Source organism: Oncorhynchus masou, unplaced genomic scaffold (genome assembly GCF_036934945.1).
Source record: "Oncorhynchus masou masou isolate Uvic2021 unplaced genomic scaffold, UVic_Omas_1.1 unplaced_scaffold_856, whole genome shotgun sequence".
Taxonomy (NCBI): Eukaryota; Metazoa; Chordata; class Actinopteri; order Salmoniformes; family Salmonidae; genus Oncorhynchus; species Oncorhynchus masou.
Genome location: NW_027015018.1, coordinates 168,372 through 183,878, shown reverse-complemented (window position 1 = coordinate 183,878; position 15,507 = coordinate 168,372). Strand labels below are relative to the sequence as shown.

At 44.9% G+C, this 15,507-nt stretch overlaps 1 protein-coding gene across 2 annotated transcripts in view; it reads left to right on the top strand.

Annotated features, from left to right (window-relative positions):
- Positions 1-15,507, top strand: part of ascc1 (activating signal cointegrator 1 complex subunit 1) — a 75,714-nt gene that overhangs the window by 18,029 nt on the left and 42,178 nt on the right. The window contains exon 9 of one of the 2 annotated variants that reach the window (XR_010455285.1): positions 10,204-11,615. The exons of the other annotated variant lie outside the window; for it this stretch is intronic. The gene's annotated coding sequence lies outside the window, so the exon portion shown is untranslated. Of the gene's footprint in view, positions 1-10,203; positions 11,616-15,507 lie in introns of those variants that run through there. 2 annotated transcript variants of the gene reach the window in all.

Sequence of the window (15,507 nt, the reverse complement as noted above, 5' to 3'; positions counted from 1 at the left end):
GGAGGAGAGGGGGGAGGGAGGGGGATGATAAATGAATATCAGAATCCATAGAAGAAATGTCTATGGTACCACAAAGTATCCCTGTCTGAACAGAACTGATTTACCCACCCTTTACTGTAAATTGTTGTACATTTTAAGTGGTCAGTTTTCAGTAATTTACAACTTTTTTGACAGTTGTTTAACAGACGAAGTAAATCTCAGCAATTATGGTCCATTTCCTCAAATATCAGAACTGTAAATCCCTCTTCAGGCAGGACATCAAAGCACTCTACTGTTGGCCAGCAGGGGGCTCTATCGGGCTTTATTATAGTGTAGAGGAGGCAGGCAGGGAGCATTCTCCCTTCTGTGTGTGTGTGCAAGCATTATGAGGGGCAGTGACACTGTTGTCTGTCTCCTCCCTGTCAGTGCTGTTGTCTGTCACAGAATCCCCTGTCAGTGCTGTTGTCAGTATCCCCCTGTCAGTGCTGTTGAAGTCTGTTGTCTGTCCCCCTCCCCCCATCAGTGCTGTTGTCTGTCTCCCTGTCCTGCCCTCGGAGTAATGTCCTGCTGTCACATTCAGCTCAGCTACATTCACTTCCTCCTGTCCTGCCCTCAGAGAGATGTCCTGCTGTCACAGTCTGCTCAGCTCAGCTACATTCACTTCAAGCATCATGTCCTGCCCTCCCAGAGAGATGTTCTGCTGTCACAGTCAGCTCAGCTACATTCACTCAGTGCTGTTGTCCTCCTGTCCTGCCCTCAGAGAGATGACCTGCTGTCACAGTCTGCTCAGCTACATTCACTTCCTCATGTCCTGCCCTCAGAGAGATGTCCTGCTGTCACAGTCTGCTCAGCTACATTCACTTCCTCCTGTCCTGCCCTCAGAGAGATGACCTGCTGTCACAGTCTGCTCAGCTACATTCACTTCCTCATGTCCTGCCCTCAGAGAGATGTTCTGCTGTCACAGTCTGCTCAGCTACATTCACTTCCTCCTGTCCTGCCCTCAGAGAGATGTCCTGCTGTCACAGTCTGCTCAGCTCAGCTACATTCACTTCCTCCTGTCCTGCCCTCAGAGAGATGTTCTGCTGTCACAGTCTGCTCAGCTACATTCACTTCCTCCTGTCCTGCCCTCAGAGAGATGTTCTGCTGTCACAGTCTGCTCAGCTACATTCACTTTCTCCTGTCCTGCCCTCAGAGAGATGTCCTGCTGTCACAGTCTGCTCAGCTACATTCACTTCCTCATGTCCTGCCCTCAGAGAGATGTCCTGCTGTCACAGTCTGCTCAGCTACATTCACTTCCCCCTGTCCTGCCCTCAGAGAGATGTCCTGCTGTCACAGTCTGCTCAGCTCAGCTACATTCACTTCCTCATGTCCTGCCCTCAGAGAGATGTCCTGCTGTCACAGTCTGCTCAGCTACATTCACTTCCTCCTGTCCTGCCCTCAGAGAGATGTTCTGCTGTCACAGTCAGCTCAGCTACATTCACTTCCTCCTGTCCTGCCCTCAGAGAGATGTCCTGCTGCCCGCTGCTTGCTTGGCATGTCATGCAGGAGGGAAATATCTACCACTGACTGCACTTGGCTAGCTTTGTCTGTCAGCTCAAAGACACTCATTACTAGCATACTGTAGCAGCTAGAACACACACACACACACACACACACACACACACACACACACACACACACACACACACACACACACACACACACACACACACACACACACCAACACACACACATTTGTCCTTCTTCCTGGAGTCTTGTCAACAGCAATGATTAGACAGGGTTATGTAAATGCCCCCAGCCAACCCAGCCATCCTGCCGAGCATCAGAACATTGATAGTGACACTGTGTTGTGTCTATAGAATGTATCTGTTCAACCCTCCTCCTTGGCTCCCAGAGGCCTCGGAGACAGAAGAGAAACAGTCCGAAAGTATTCAGACCCCTTTCCCACAGACGGTTACCTTACAGCCTCATTCTAAAATGGACTTCATTGGGCTTTTTCCCCTCATCATTCTACACACAATACCCCATAATGACGAACCAAAAACAGGTTTTTAGAAATGTTTGTCAATTTTATTTAAAAAAAAAACACACACACAAAAGACAGATATCACATTTCCATAAGTATTCAGACCCTTTACTCAGTACTTTGTTGTAGCACCTTTGGCAGCAATTACAGCCTCAACTCTTCTTGGCTATGTTGCTACAAGCTTGGCACAACTGTATTTGGGGAGTTTCTCCCATTCTTCTCTGCAGATCCTCTCATCTCTGTCAGGTTGGATGGGGAGTGTTGCTGTACAGCTATTTTCAGGTCTCTCCATGATGTTCTCGGGTTCAAGTCCGGGATCTGGCTGGGCCATTCAAGGACATTCAGAGACTTGTCCAGCAGCCACTCCTGTGTTGTGTTGGCTATGTGCTTAGGGTCGTTGTCCTGTTGGAAGGTGAACCTTCGCCCCAGTCTGAGCTCCTGAGCTCTCTGGAGCAGGCTTTCATCAAGGATCTCTCTGTACTTTGCTCCGTTCATCTTTCCCTCAATCCTGACTAGTCTCCCAGTCTCTGCTGCTGAAAAACATCCCCACAGCATGATGTCCTTCACTGTAGGGAGGGTGCCAGGTTTACTCCAGACATGATGCTTGGCATTCAGGCCAGTGAGTTCAATCTTGGTTTCATCAGACCAGAGAATCTTGTTTCTCATGGTCTGAGAGTCTTTAGGTGCCTTTTGGCAAACTCCAAGCGGACTGTCATGTGCCTTTTACTGAGGAGTGGCTTCCGTCTGGCCACTCTACCATAAAGGCCTGATTGGAGCTTAATTTTGAGTCTCATAGCAAAGGGTCTGAATACCTATGTAAATAACGTATTTGTTGGGGGGTGGGGAGTTATATAAAAATTAGCAAGAATTTCTGAAAACCTGTTTTTGCTTTGTCTTTATGGGGTATTGTGATGCCATTGTGTGTAGTTTGACGGGGAAAAAGTCAAGGGGTCTGAATACTTTCCAAATGCACTGCTTGGCCCAAATGGCACCCTATTTCCTATATAGTGCACTTCTTTTGACCCGGGCCCATAGGGTGCCATTTCGGGCCGAAGTCATGGCCTAATCAGCCACTGCCTATCTCCTGAGACTGACTGACTAGCTGACTGACTGACTGGCTGACTGACTGACTGACTGACTGGCTGGCTGACTGACTGGCTGGCTGACTGACTGACTGGCTGACTGACTGACTGACTGACTGGCTGACTGACTGACTGGCTGGCTGACTGACTGACTGGCTGGCTGACTGACTGGCTGACTGGCTGACTGGCTGACTGGCTGACTGGCTGACTGACTGGCTGACTGGCTGACTGACTGACTGACTGACTGGCTGGCTGACTGGCTGACTGGCTGGCTGACTGGCTGGCTGACTGGCTGGCTGACTGACTGGCTGACTGACTGACTGACTGACTGGCTGGCTGACTGACTGACTGGCTGACTGACTGACTGACTGACTGGCTGACTGACTGACTGGCTGGCTGACTGACTGACTGGCTGACTGACTGACTGACTGGCTGACTGACTGGCTGACTGGCTGGCTGACTGGCTGGCTGACTGGCTGACTGACTGACTGGCTGACTGACTGGCTGACTGGCTGCCTGACTGACTGACTGACTGACTGACTGGCTGGCTGACTGACTGACTGGCTGACTGACTGGCTGGCTGACTGACTGACTGACTGGCTGACTGGCTGGCTGACTGACTGGCTGACTGGCTGACTGGCTGACTGGCTGACTGGCTGACTGGCTGACTGACTGGCTGACTGGCTGGCTGGCTGGCTGACTGCCTGACTGGCTGACTGGCTGGCTGACTGGCTGACTGGCTGACTGACTGGCTGACTGACTGGCTGACTGGCTGGCTGACTGACTGACTGGCTGACTGACTGGCTGGCTGGCTGGCTGGCTGGCTGGCTGGCTGGCTGGCTGACTGGCTGGCTGACTGGCTGGCTGGCTGACTGGCTGGCTGACTGAGACAGAGACAATGATCTCAGTGTCATGTAGACAGACAGTAGAAAATGCCACAGTGTATTGACAAAAGCAGCGAATGACTCATCTAGTTTTAAGGCTTGTTACTGTCAGGAAGGGAGAAATGAAAACCGCATGTTCAGGTAAACCGTCAAGAGCTTGGCTTATTCCTTCTTGGAAACATCCCATAATACCCTCCTAGTAAGTACAGGGAAGGGGAAAGGGCCTGATTTGCAGGTTAATTAAATTGTTCAGGCCTGCAACACTCTTTTCTTTTGGCAGAGAGAGATGTCATTCAGGATGTAGTGTGTTTTCATGGACCATTCAAAACTAACCAGAATAAAGCATATATGAAGTATTTCTTCTTCTTATTACATAAATAGTAGTATTAGATCATGAAGGTGTTTCTTTGTGCTTGGGGTTTCACCTAAAGCATCAGTGATGCTTTATCTGCTTCCCGTGGATAAATGTCTATTTCCTGCAGCATCAGCGTCTGTGGAGAAACGTCTAGTTCCTACAGGTCATGTCTAACAGGACAGAAGTCAACAGATCTGCTGACAGGGAGACAACAGGCTCTTCTTTCCCCGGGGGGATGAGGAATCTTCCTCTATCCGTTGACAGCTCTCCATTTCTGCTTAGTAGAGCAAAACAGAAACCAATGGATTATTGAAAATAATGACGTGGGCAAATCAATCACCTATCCTTCTTTTAGACTGGGATCATTACAAATATTGAACTAGACTATCAAAGATTAAATCCACTTCTTCTGGTTTTTCATTTAGAATGAAAAATCCACTATAAGAATGTCTTCATCAAATTCGAACAGGTATTCAATCTATTTTAGTTTCTGAAGTTTGTCTTGTTTCTCTTTGAATGTCCCAAAAACACTATCTAAATATTGTTATATCCCCAACTGACATATTTCATTTCATGCCAAGTTAGGAGAAGTAGCGTATTATTGTGATCCACACAGTGAAGTCGGCCAATCCACTGAGATACCTTCTGGCTTTTAAATCCCAAATGTTTACGATGTTGGCATTCAAAACCATCCTGTACAATTTCTGACGTATCTCATTCGAAAGACGTGTAGAATTGGTTCTGACTTGACGCGTATATGAAATGAAAAGGCAGAAGACGTTTGAAAGACGTGTAGAATTGGTTCTGACTTGACGCGTGTATGAAATGAAAAGGCAGAAGACGTTTGAAAGACGTGTAGAATTGGTTCTGACTTGACGCGTGTAGGAAATGAAAAGGCAGAAGACGTTTGAAAGACGTGTAGAATTGGTTCTGACTTGACGCGTGAGGAAATGAAAAGGCAGAAGACGTTTGAAAGACGTGTAGAATTGGTTCTGACTTGACGCGTGAGGAAATGAAAAGGCAGAAGACGTTTGAAAGACGTGTAGAATTGGTTCTGACTTGACGCGTGAGGAAATGAAAAGGCAGAAGACGTTTGAAAGACGTTTAGAATTGGTTCTGACTTGACGCGTGAGGAAAGGAAAAGGCAGAAGACGTTTGAAAGACGTGTAGAATTGGTTCTGACTTGACGCGTGAGGAAAGGAAAAGGCAGAAGACGTTTGAAAGACGTGTAGAATTGGTTCTGACTTGACGCGTGAGGAAAGGAAAAGGCAGAAGACGTTTGAAAGACGTTTGACCTTCGAGAAGTGCAGGTACAGTTAGTTACATGCTTCAAGTGGCTGGAACAACACGCGGGAAATTGATTTAGTCGTTAATCCATTTTTAAGGTCAGAGGAACTTTTTCCATTAAGTGGTCGGTCCTACCTTTTTAAACTGCTAATGCCATCAGGTTAATTGAACACCACAGATTTAACGGACGGACGGACAGACGGACGGACGGACAGAAACAAACAAACAAACAGAAACAAACAAACAAGCCCAGCCCAGCCCATACACATAAATGCTGACATGGTTTTAGTTGTGCGTCATACCTCTCAAAGTCAGCTGGTAACCAAACATTAACCTGCTTAAATGATGAGATGTTTTTGTGTTTGTTTTCTATTGTTTGACTGTTAAACGTTAAAGCATATTTGTAAAGCTCTGTGGATAGATGGTTAGACGGTTTATCAAAGTGCCAGACAGGCACACGGCAACGACAGCTGCTGTTGTCATGAAGGGAAATGTCTCGTGCCGTTTGTTAGATATCGTTACCTGTGGAACTGGACACAAGGCACCTTCCTCCCCTCCGTTCAGCGGTTGTTGTGTTGATGTGTTTTATGTGACATTCAGCTAGGAGACACTCAATTGCATCTCTAACCAATCAGTGTCTTTAAAAAGACCTAGAGAGACACCCTGATGTGATGGCCAGTCGATGCAAACAGAAAGACGGACACAGAGAGAGAGAGAGAGAGAGAGAGAAACAGACCACGCACAGATAAACAGACCACTCTCTCTCACACACACACACACACACACACACACACACACACACACACACACACACACACACACACACACACACACACACACACACACACACACACACACACACACACACACACTCCGGGGTAGCTGAGGCAGGCAGATGACATGCTGAGTGAGTCTGGAGGGGGCTCTGCTGCTGTCAATGTCTGTTTACCCTGCAATCTATCTACACAGAGAATAACCATGTTTACCCTGCAATCTATCTACACAGAGAATAACCATGTTTACCCTGCAATCTATCTACACGGAGAATAACCATGTTAACCCTGCAATCTATCTACACAGAGAATAACCATGTTTACCCTGCAATCTATCTACACAGAGAATAACCATGTTTACCCTGCAATCTATCTACACAGAGAATAACCATGTTTACCCTGCAATCTATCTACACAGAGAATAACCATGTTTAACCTGCAATCTATCTACACAGAGAGAGAATAACCATGTTAACCCTGCAATCTATCTACACAGAGAATAACCATGTTTACCCTGCAATCTATCTACACAGAGAATAACCATGTTTACCCTGCAATCTATCTACACAGAGAATAACCATGTTAACCCTGCAATCTATCTACACAGAGAATAACCATGTTTACCCTGCAATCTATCTACACAGAGAATAACCATGTTAACCCTGCAATCTATCTACACAGAGAATAACCATGTTTACCCTGCAATCTATCTACACAGAGAGAGAATAACCATGTTTACCCTGCAATCTATCTACACAGAGAATAACCATGTTTACCCTGCAATCTATCTACACAGAGAGAGAATAACCATGTTAACCCTGCAATCTATCTACACAGAGAATAACCATGTTAACCCTGCAATCTATCTACACAGAGAGAGAATAACCATGTTTACCCTGCAATCTATCTACACAGAGAGAGAATAACCATGTTTACCCTGCAATCTATCTACACAGAGAGTAACCATGTTAACCCTGCAATCTATCTACACAGAGAATAACCATGTTAACCCTGCAATCTATCTACACAGAGAGAATAACCATGTTAACCCTGCAATCTATCTACACAGAGAATAACCATGTTAACCCTGCAATATATCTACACAGAGAGAATAACCATGTTAACCCTGCAATATATCTACACAGAGAGAATAACCATGTTAACCCTGCAATCTATCTACACAGAGAATAACCATGTTTACCCTGCAATCTATCTACACAGAGAGAATAAACATGTTTACCCTGCAATCTATCTACACAGAGAATAACCATGTTAACCCTGCAATCTATCTACACAGAGAGAGAATAACCATGTTTACCCTGCAATCTATCTACACAGAGAATAACCATGTTTACCCTGCAATCTATCTACACAGAGAGAGAATAACCATGTTAACCCTGCAATCTATCTACACAGAGAATAACCATGTTTATTTAGTTGTAGAGACAATACACATAACCATGTTTATTTAGTTGTAGAGACAATACACATAACCATGTTTATTTAGTTGTAGAGACAATACACACAACCATGTTTATTTAGTTGTAGACAATACACACAACCATGTTTATTTACAGTTACAGAGACAATACACACAACCATGTTTATTTAGTTGTAGAGACAATACACATAACCATGTTTATTTAGTTGTAGACAATACACACAACCATGTTTATTTAGTTGTAGACAATACACATAACCATGTTTATTTAGTTGTAGAGACAATACACATAACCATGTTTATTTACAGTTACAGAGACAATACACACAACCATGTTTATTTAGTTGTAGACAATACACACAACCATGTTTATTTACAGTTACAGAGACAATACACACAACCATGTTTATTTAGTTGTAGAGACAATACACATAACCATGTTTATTTAGTTGTAGACAATACACACAACCATGTTTATTTAGTTGTAGACAATACACATAACCATGTTTATTTAGTTGTAGAGACAATACACATAACCATGTTTATTTAGTTGTAGACAATACACACAACCATGTTTATTTACAGTTACAGAGACAATACACACAACCATGTTTATTTAGTTGTAGAGACAATACACATAACCATGTTTATTCAGTTGTAGACAATACACACAACCATGTTTATTTAGTTGTAGACAATACACATAACCATGTTTATTTAGTTGTAGAGACAATACACATAACCATGTTTATTTAGTTGTAGACAATACACATAACCATGTTTATTTAGTTGTAGACAATACACACAACCATGTTTATTTAGTTGTAGACAATACACACAACCATGTTTATTTAGTTGTAGAGACAATACACACAACCATGTTTATTTACAGTTACAGAGACAATACACACAACCATGCTTATTTAGTTGTAGACAATACAAACAACCATGGGATAACCACAGGGATGCTAGCCCATGTTGACTCCTCTGCTCTCTCACTTCAGACTGGCTTCCTCTGCTCTCTCACTTCAGACTGTCTTCCTCTGCTGTCTCACTTCAGACTGTCTTCCTCTCCTCTGCTCTCTCACTTCAGACTGGCTTCCTCTCCTCTGTTGTCTCACTTCAAACTGGCTTCCTCTGCTCTCTCACTTCAGACTGTCTTCCTCTGCTGTCTCACTTCAGACTGTCTTCCTCTCCTCTGCTGTCTCACTTTCAGACTGTCTTCCTCTCCTCTGCTGTCTCACTTCAGACTGTCTTCCTCTCCTCTGCTCTCTCACTTCAGACTGTCTTCCTCTCCTCTGCTGTCTCACTTCAGACTGTCTTCCTCTCCTCTGCTGTCTCACTTCAGACTGTCTTCTTCTCCTCTGCTCTCTCACTTCAGACTGTCTTCCTCTCCTCTGCTGTCTCACTTCAGACTGTCTTCCTCTGCTGTCTCACTTCAGACTGTCTTCCTCTCCTCTGCTGTCTCACTTCAGACTGTCTTCCTCTCCTCTGCTGTCTCACTTCAGACTGTCTTCCTCTCCTCTGCTCTCTATCTTGGCACCTTTTTAATAGCCGTGTGACCCAGTTTGAATCCAATTGAATGAAATCTCCATATTTGGAGTAACCCCTACTTGCAGCCAGTAAGCCCGTTAAGATGACTTATTCTACACTTTCTCCAGGCAGACGTAGTATTCTCCCTCTGCCTAGAATATTCTAGCAGCGTTGGTTGGTTCTCCACCACAGACCAGCAGCATTATGAGTCACCGAGGCTACGCTCCAAAATGGCACCCTATTCCCTATATAGTGCACTACTTTTGACCAGGGCCTATTGGATAGGGATCATAGGACCAAAGGGCTCTGGTCAAAAGTAGTGCACTATATAGGGAATAGGGTTCTATAGGGCCCTGGTCAAAAGTAGTGCACTATATAGGGAATAGGGTTCTATAGGGCTCTGGTCAAAAGTAGTGCACTATTTTGGGAATAGGGTTCTATAGGGCTCTGGGCTAAAGTAGTGCACTATATAGGGAATAGGGTTCTATAGGGACCTGGTCTGAAGTGGTGCTCTATATAGGGAATAGGGTTCTATAGGGCTCTGTGCTAAAGTAGTGCACTATATAGGGAATAGGGTTCTATAGGGCTCTGGGCTATAGTAGTGCACTATATAGGGAATAGGGCTCTGGGCTAGAGTAGTGCACTATATAGGGAATAGGGTGCCATTTGGGACAAATACCACGGATGCATTTCTCATTTGCCGTGGAGGTCTCACTCAGAGCCATTGTTGCTGTAATGTTTGAGTAAAAAAATGCTCCACTTTAATGTTGAGTCCATTATTAATGTTTCCTCTGCACCTTGTACTGTTCTGTTCAATGACGATGTCGATTGTGTCTCTCGCAGGTCAGAGGTGAACGATGAAGCTTCAAGGTGGACTGGACCTGCAGAGATGAATGACCGGGTTACAGGGTGGACATGTCAGAAAGCTCTAGGATGTCCCTGTCACCGTGCACTTGGCTGCAGACCAATCAAATGCCAGTGGAATTGTGTCAGAGAATGCTGGCGTTGATTTCCATGGGACATCGTGCTCCATCTCCCCCAGTCACGTGCTTCCTGATTAAACACTTGTCTTGTCAAAGTGTTTACGTTTCAACTGGAGTGAAAACAACCTGATTATATTAATGACACATTGGGGTAATGACACATTGGGTTAATGACACATTGGGTTAATGACACATTGGGTTAATGACACATTGGGCTAATGACACATTGGGGTAATGTTACATTGGGGTAATGACACACTGGGGTAATGACACACTGGGGTAATGTTACATTGGGGTAATGTTACATTGGGGTAATGTTACATTGGGGTAATGCCACATTGGGGTAATGAAACATTGGGGTAATGTTACATTGGTTTAATGACACATTGGGGTAATGTTACATTGGGGTAATGACACATTGGGTTAATGATTACATTGGGGTAATGATTACATTGGGGTAATGACACATTGGGGTAATGACACATTGGGTTAATGACACATTGGGTTAATGACACATTGGGGTAATGACACATTGGTTTAATGACACATTGGGTTAATGACACATTGGGTTAATGACACATTGGGTTAATGACACATTGGGTTAATGGCACATTGGGTTAATGGCACATTGCGTTAATGGCACATTGGGTTAATGGCAAATTGGGTTAATGACACATTGGGGTAATGTTACATCGGTTTAATGACACATTGGGTTAATGGCTTGCGTTGGGTTAATGACACGTTGGGTTAATGACACATTGGGTTAATGACACATTGGGTTAATGACACATTGGGTTAATGACACATTGGGTTAATGGCATATTGGGTTAATGGCACATTGGGTTAATGACACGTTGGGTTAATGACACATTGGGTTAATGACACATTGGGTTAATGACACATTGGGTTAATGACACATTGGGTTAATGACACATTGGGTTAATGACACATTGGGGTAATGACACATTGGGTTAATGACACATTGGGTTAATGACACATTGGGGTAATGACACATTGGGGTAATGACACATTGGGGTAATGACACATTGGGGTAATGACACATTGGGTTAATGACACATTGGGTTAATGACACATTGGGTTAATGACACATTGGGGTAATGACACATTGGGGTAATGACACATTGGGGTAATGACACATTGGGGTAACATTTGGTCTTGATATTTTTTCCCTCTATGACATAAGGTTCCACTATTGTGATATGGGATGAATCTATAAAAAACAAAACATTTTAATAATAAACAGACAAATTATTCAAACTTGTGCATGTTAATCTTTTCATAATGAATTGGCTGGTTGACAGGACTCAGTGCTTGTCGTGAGGTGTGGCTTTTCATAATGAATTGGCTGGTTGACAGGACTCAGTGCTTGTCGTTGGGTGTGGCTTTTCATAATGAATTGGCTGGTTGACAGGACTCAAAGCTTGTCGTTAGGTGTGGCTTTTCATAATGAATTGGCTGGCTGACAGGACTCAAAGCTTGTCGTTAGGTGTGGCTTTTCATAATGAATTGGCTGGCTGACAGGACTCAGGGCTTGTCGTTAGGTGTGGCTTTTCATAATGAATTGGCTGGTTGACAGGACTCAAAGCTTGTCGTTAGGTGTGGCTTTTCATAATGAATTGGCTGGTTGACAGGACTCAGTGCTTGTCGTTAGGTGTGGCTTTTCATAATGAATTGGCTGGCTGACAGGACTCAGGGCTTGTCGTTGGGTGTGGCTTTTCATAATGAATTGGCTGGCTGACAGGACTCAGTGCTTGTCGTTGGGTGTGGCTTTTCATAATGAATTGGCTGGTTGACAGGACTCAGTGCTTGTCGTGAGGTGTGGCTTTTCATAATGAATTGGCTGGCTGACAGGACTCAGGGCTTGTCGTTGGGTGTGGCTTTTCATAATGAATTGGCTGGCTGACAGGACTCAGGGCTTGTCGTTAGGTGTGGCTTTTCATAATGAATTGGCTGGCTGACAGGACTCAGGGCTTGTCGTTAGGTGTGGCTTTTCATAATGAATTGGCTGGCTGACAGGACTCAGTGCTTGTCGTTGGGTGTGGCTTTTCATAATGAATTGGCTGGTTGACAGGACTCAGTGCTTGTCGTTAGGTGTGGCTTTTCATAATTAATTGGCTGGCTGACAGGACTCAGTGCTTGTCGTTGGGTGTGGCTTTTCATAATGAATTGGCTGGTTGACAGGACTCAGGGCTTGTCGTTGGGTGTGGCTTTTCATAATGAATTGGCTGGTTGACAGGACTCAGTGCTTGTCGTTGGGTGTGGCTTTTCATAATGAATTGGCTGGCTGACAGGACTCAGTGCTTGTCGTTGGGTGTGGCTTTTCATAATGAAATGGCTGGTTGACAGGACTCAAAGCTTGTCGTTGGGTGTGGCTTTTCATAATGAATTGGCTGGTTGACAGGACTCAGGGCTTGTCGTTGGGTGTGGCTTTTCATAATGAATTGGCTGGCTGACATGACTCAGTGCTTGTCGTTAGGTGTGGCTTTTCATAATGAATTGGCTGGCTGACAGGACTCAGGGCTTGTCGTTGGGTGTGGCTTTTCATAATGAATTGGCTGGCTGACAGGACTCAGGGCTTGTCGTTGGGTGTGGCTTTTCATAATGAATTGGCTGGCTGACAGGACTCAGGGCTTGTCGTTAGGTGTGGCTTTTCATAATGAATTGGCTGGCTGACAGGACTCAGTGCTTGTCGTTAGGTGTGGCTTTTCATAATGAATTGGCTGGCTGACAGGACTCAGGGCTTGTCGTTAGGTGTGGCTTTTCATAATGAATTGGCTGGTTGACAGGACTCAGTGCTTGTCGTTAGGTGTGGCTTTTCATAATGAATTGGCTGGTTGACAGGACTCAGGGCTTGTCGTTAGGTGTGGCTTTTCATAATGAATTGGCTGGTTGACAGGACTCAAAGCTTGTCGTTGGGTGTGGCTTTTCATAATGAATTGGCTGGTTGACAGGACTCAGTGCTTGTCGTGAGGTGTGGCTTTTCATAATGAATTGGCTGGCTGACAGGACTCAAAGCTTGTCGTTAGGTGTGGCTTTTCATAATGAATTGGCTGGTTGACAGGACTCAGTGCTTGTCGTTGGGTGTGGCTTTTCATAATGAATTGGCTGGTTGACAGGACTCAAAGCTTGTCGTTAGGTGTGGCTTTTCATAATGAATTGGCTGGCTGACAGGACTCAAAGCTTGTCGTTAGGTGTGGCTTTTCATAATGAATTGGCTGGCTGACAGGACTCAGGGCTTGTCGTTAGGTGTGGCTTTTCATAATGAATTGGCTGGTTGACAGGACTCAGTGCTTGTCGTTGGGTGTGGCTTTTCATAATGAATTGGCTGGCTGACAGGACTCAGTGCTTGTCGTTGGGTGTGGCTTTTCATAATGAAATGGCTGGTTGACAGGACTCAAAGCTTGTCGTTGGGTGTGGCTTTTCATAATGAATTGGCTGGTTGACAGGACTCAGGGCTTGTCGTTGGGTGTGGCTTTTCATAATGAATTGGCTGGCTGACATGACTCAGTGCTTGTCGTTAGGTGTGGCTTTTCATAATGAATTGGCTGGCTGACAGGACTCAGGGCTTGTCGTTGGGTGTGGCTTTTCATAATGAATTGGCTGGCTGACAGGACTCAGGGCTTGTCGTTGGGTGTGGCTTTTCATAATGAATTGGCTGGCTGACAGGACTCAGGGCTTGTCGTTAGGTGTGGCTTTTCATAATGAATTGGCTGGCTGACAGGACTCAGTGCTTGTCGTTAGGTGTGGCTTTTCATAATGAATTGGCTGGCTGACAGGACTCAGTGCTTGTCGTTAGGTGTGGCTTTTCATAATGAATTGGCTGGTTGACAGGACTCAGGGCTTGTCGTTAGGTGTGGCTTTTCATAATGAATTGGCTGGTTGACAGGACTCAAAGCTTGTCGTTGGGTGTGGCTTTTCATAATGAATTGGCTGGTTGACAGGACTCAGTGCTTGTCGTGAGGTGTGGCTTTTCATAATGAATTGGCTGGCTGACAGGACTCAAAGCTTGTCGTTAGGTGTGGCTTTTCATAATGAATTGGCTGGTTGACAGGACTCAGTGCTTGTCGTTGGGTGTGGCTTTTCATAATTAATTGGCTGGTTGACAGGACTCAGGTCTTGTCGTTGGGTGTGGCTTTTCATAATTAATTGGCTGGCTGACAGGACTCAGGGCTTGTCGTTAGGTGTGGCTTTTCATAATTAATTGGCTGGCTGACAGGACTCAGGGCTTGTCGTTGGGTGTGGCTTTTCATAATGAATTGGCTGGCTGACAGGACTCAGGGCTTGTCGTTGGGTGTGGCTTTTCATAATTAATTGGCTGGCTGACAGGACTCAGGGCTTGTCGTTGGGTGTGGCTTTTCATAATGAATTGGCTGGCTGACAGGACTCAGGGCTTGTCGTTGGGTGTGGCTTTTCATAATGAATTGGCTGGCTGACAGGACTCAGTGCTTGTCGTTGGGTGTGGCTTTTCATAATGAATTGGCTGGCTGACAGGACTCAAAGCTTGTCGTTGGGTGTAGCTTTTCATAATTAATTGGCTGGCTGACAGGACTCAGTGCTTGTCGTTGGGTGTGGCTTTTCATAATGAATTGGCTGGTTGACAGGACTCAGGGCTTGTCGTTAGGTGTGGCTTTTCATAATGAATTAGCTGGCTGACAGGACTCAGTGCTTGTCGTTAGGTGTGGCTTTTCATAATGAATTGGCTGGCTGACATGACTCAGTGCTTGTCGTTAGGTGTGGCTTTTCATAATGAATTGGCTGGCTGACATGACTCAGTGCTTGTCGTTAGGTGTGGCTTTTCATAATGAATTGGCTGGTTGACAGGACTCAGTGCTTGTCGTTAGGTGTGGCTTTTCATAGACAATGTGTGTTTACTATAAGAGAAAGCAAAACAGGTTGCACTAAATGAATGTATGATATTATGACCTGCTAACCATCACATCTTCACTACTATCGATAGGATGGTGGGTTTAATGGATTCACATTTAGTAGATGATTCCATTTTGAAGTGCGTCGTCAGTCACTGTTATTCACATTAAGTGTTTCTGCCCTCGACTTGGTCCTTTGTGTAAACTGATTATGCTCACAGAGGAGGTTAGATGACTTTAATGATGGTTCTATCTGCAGAAGGGAGAGGGAGTCAGAG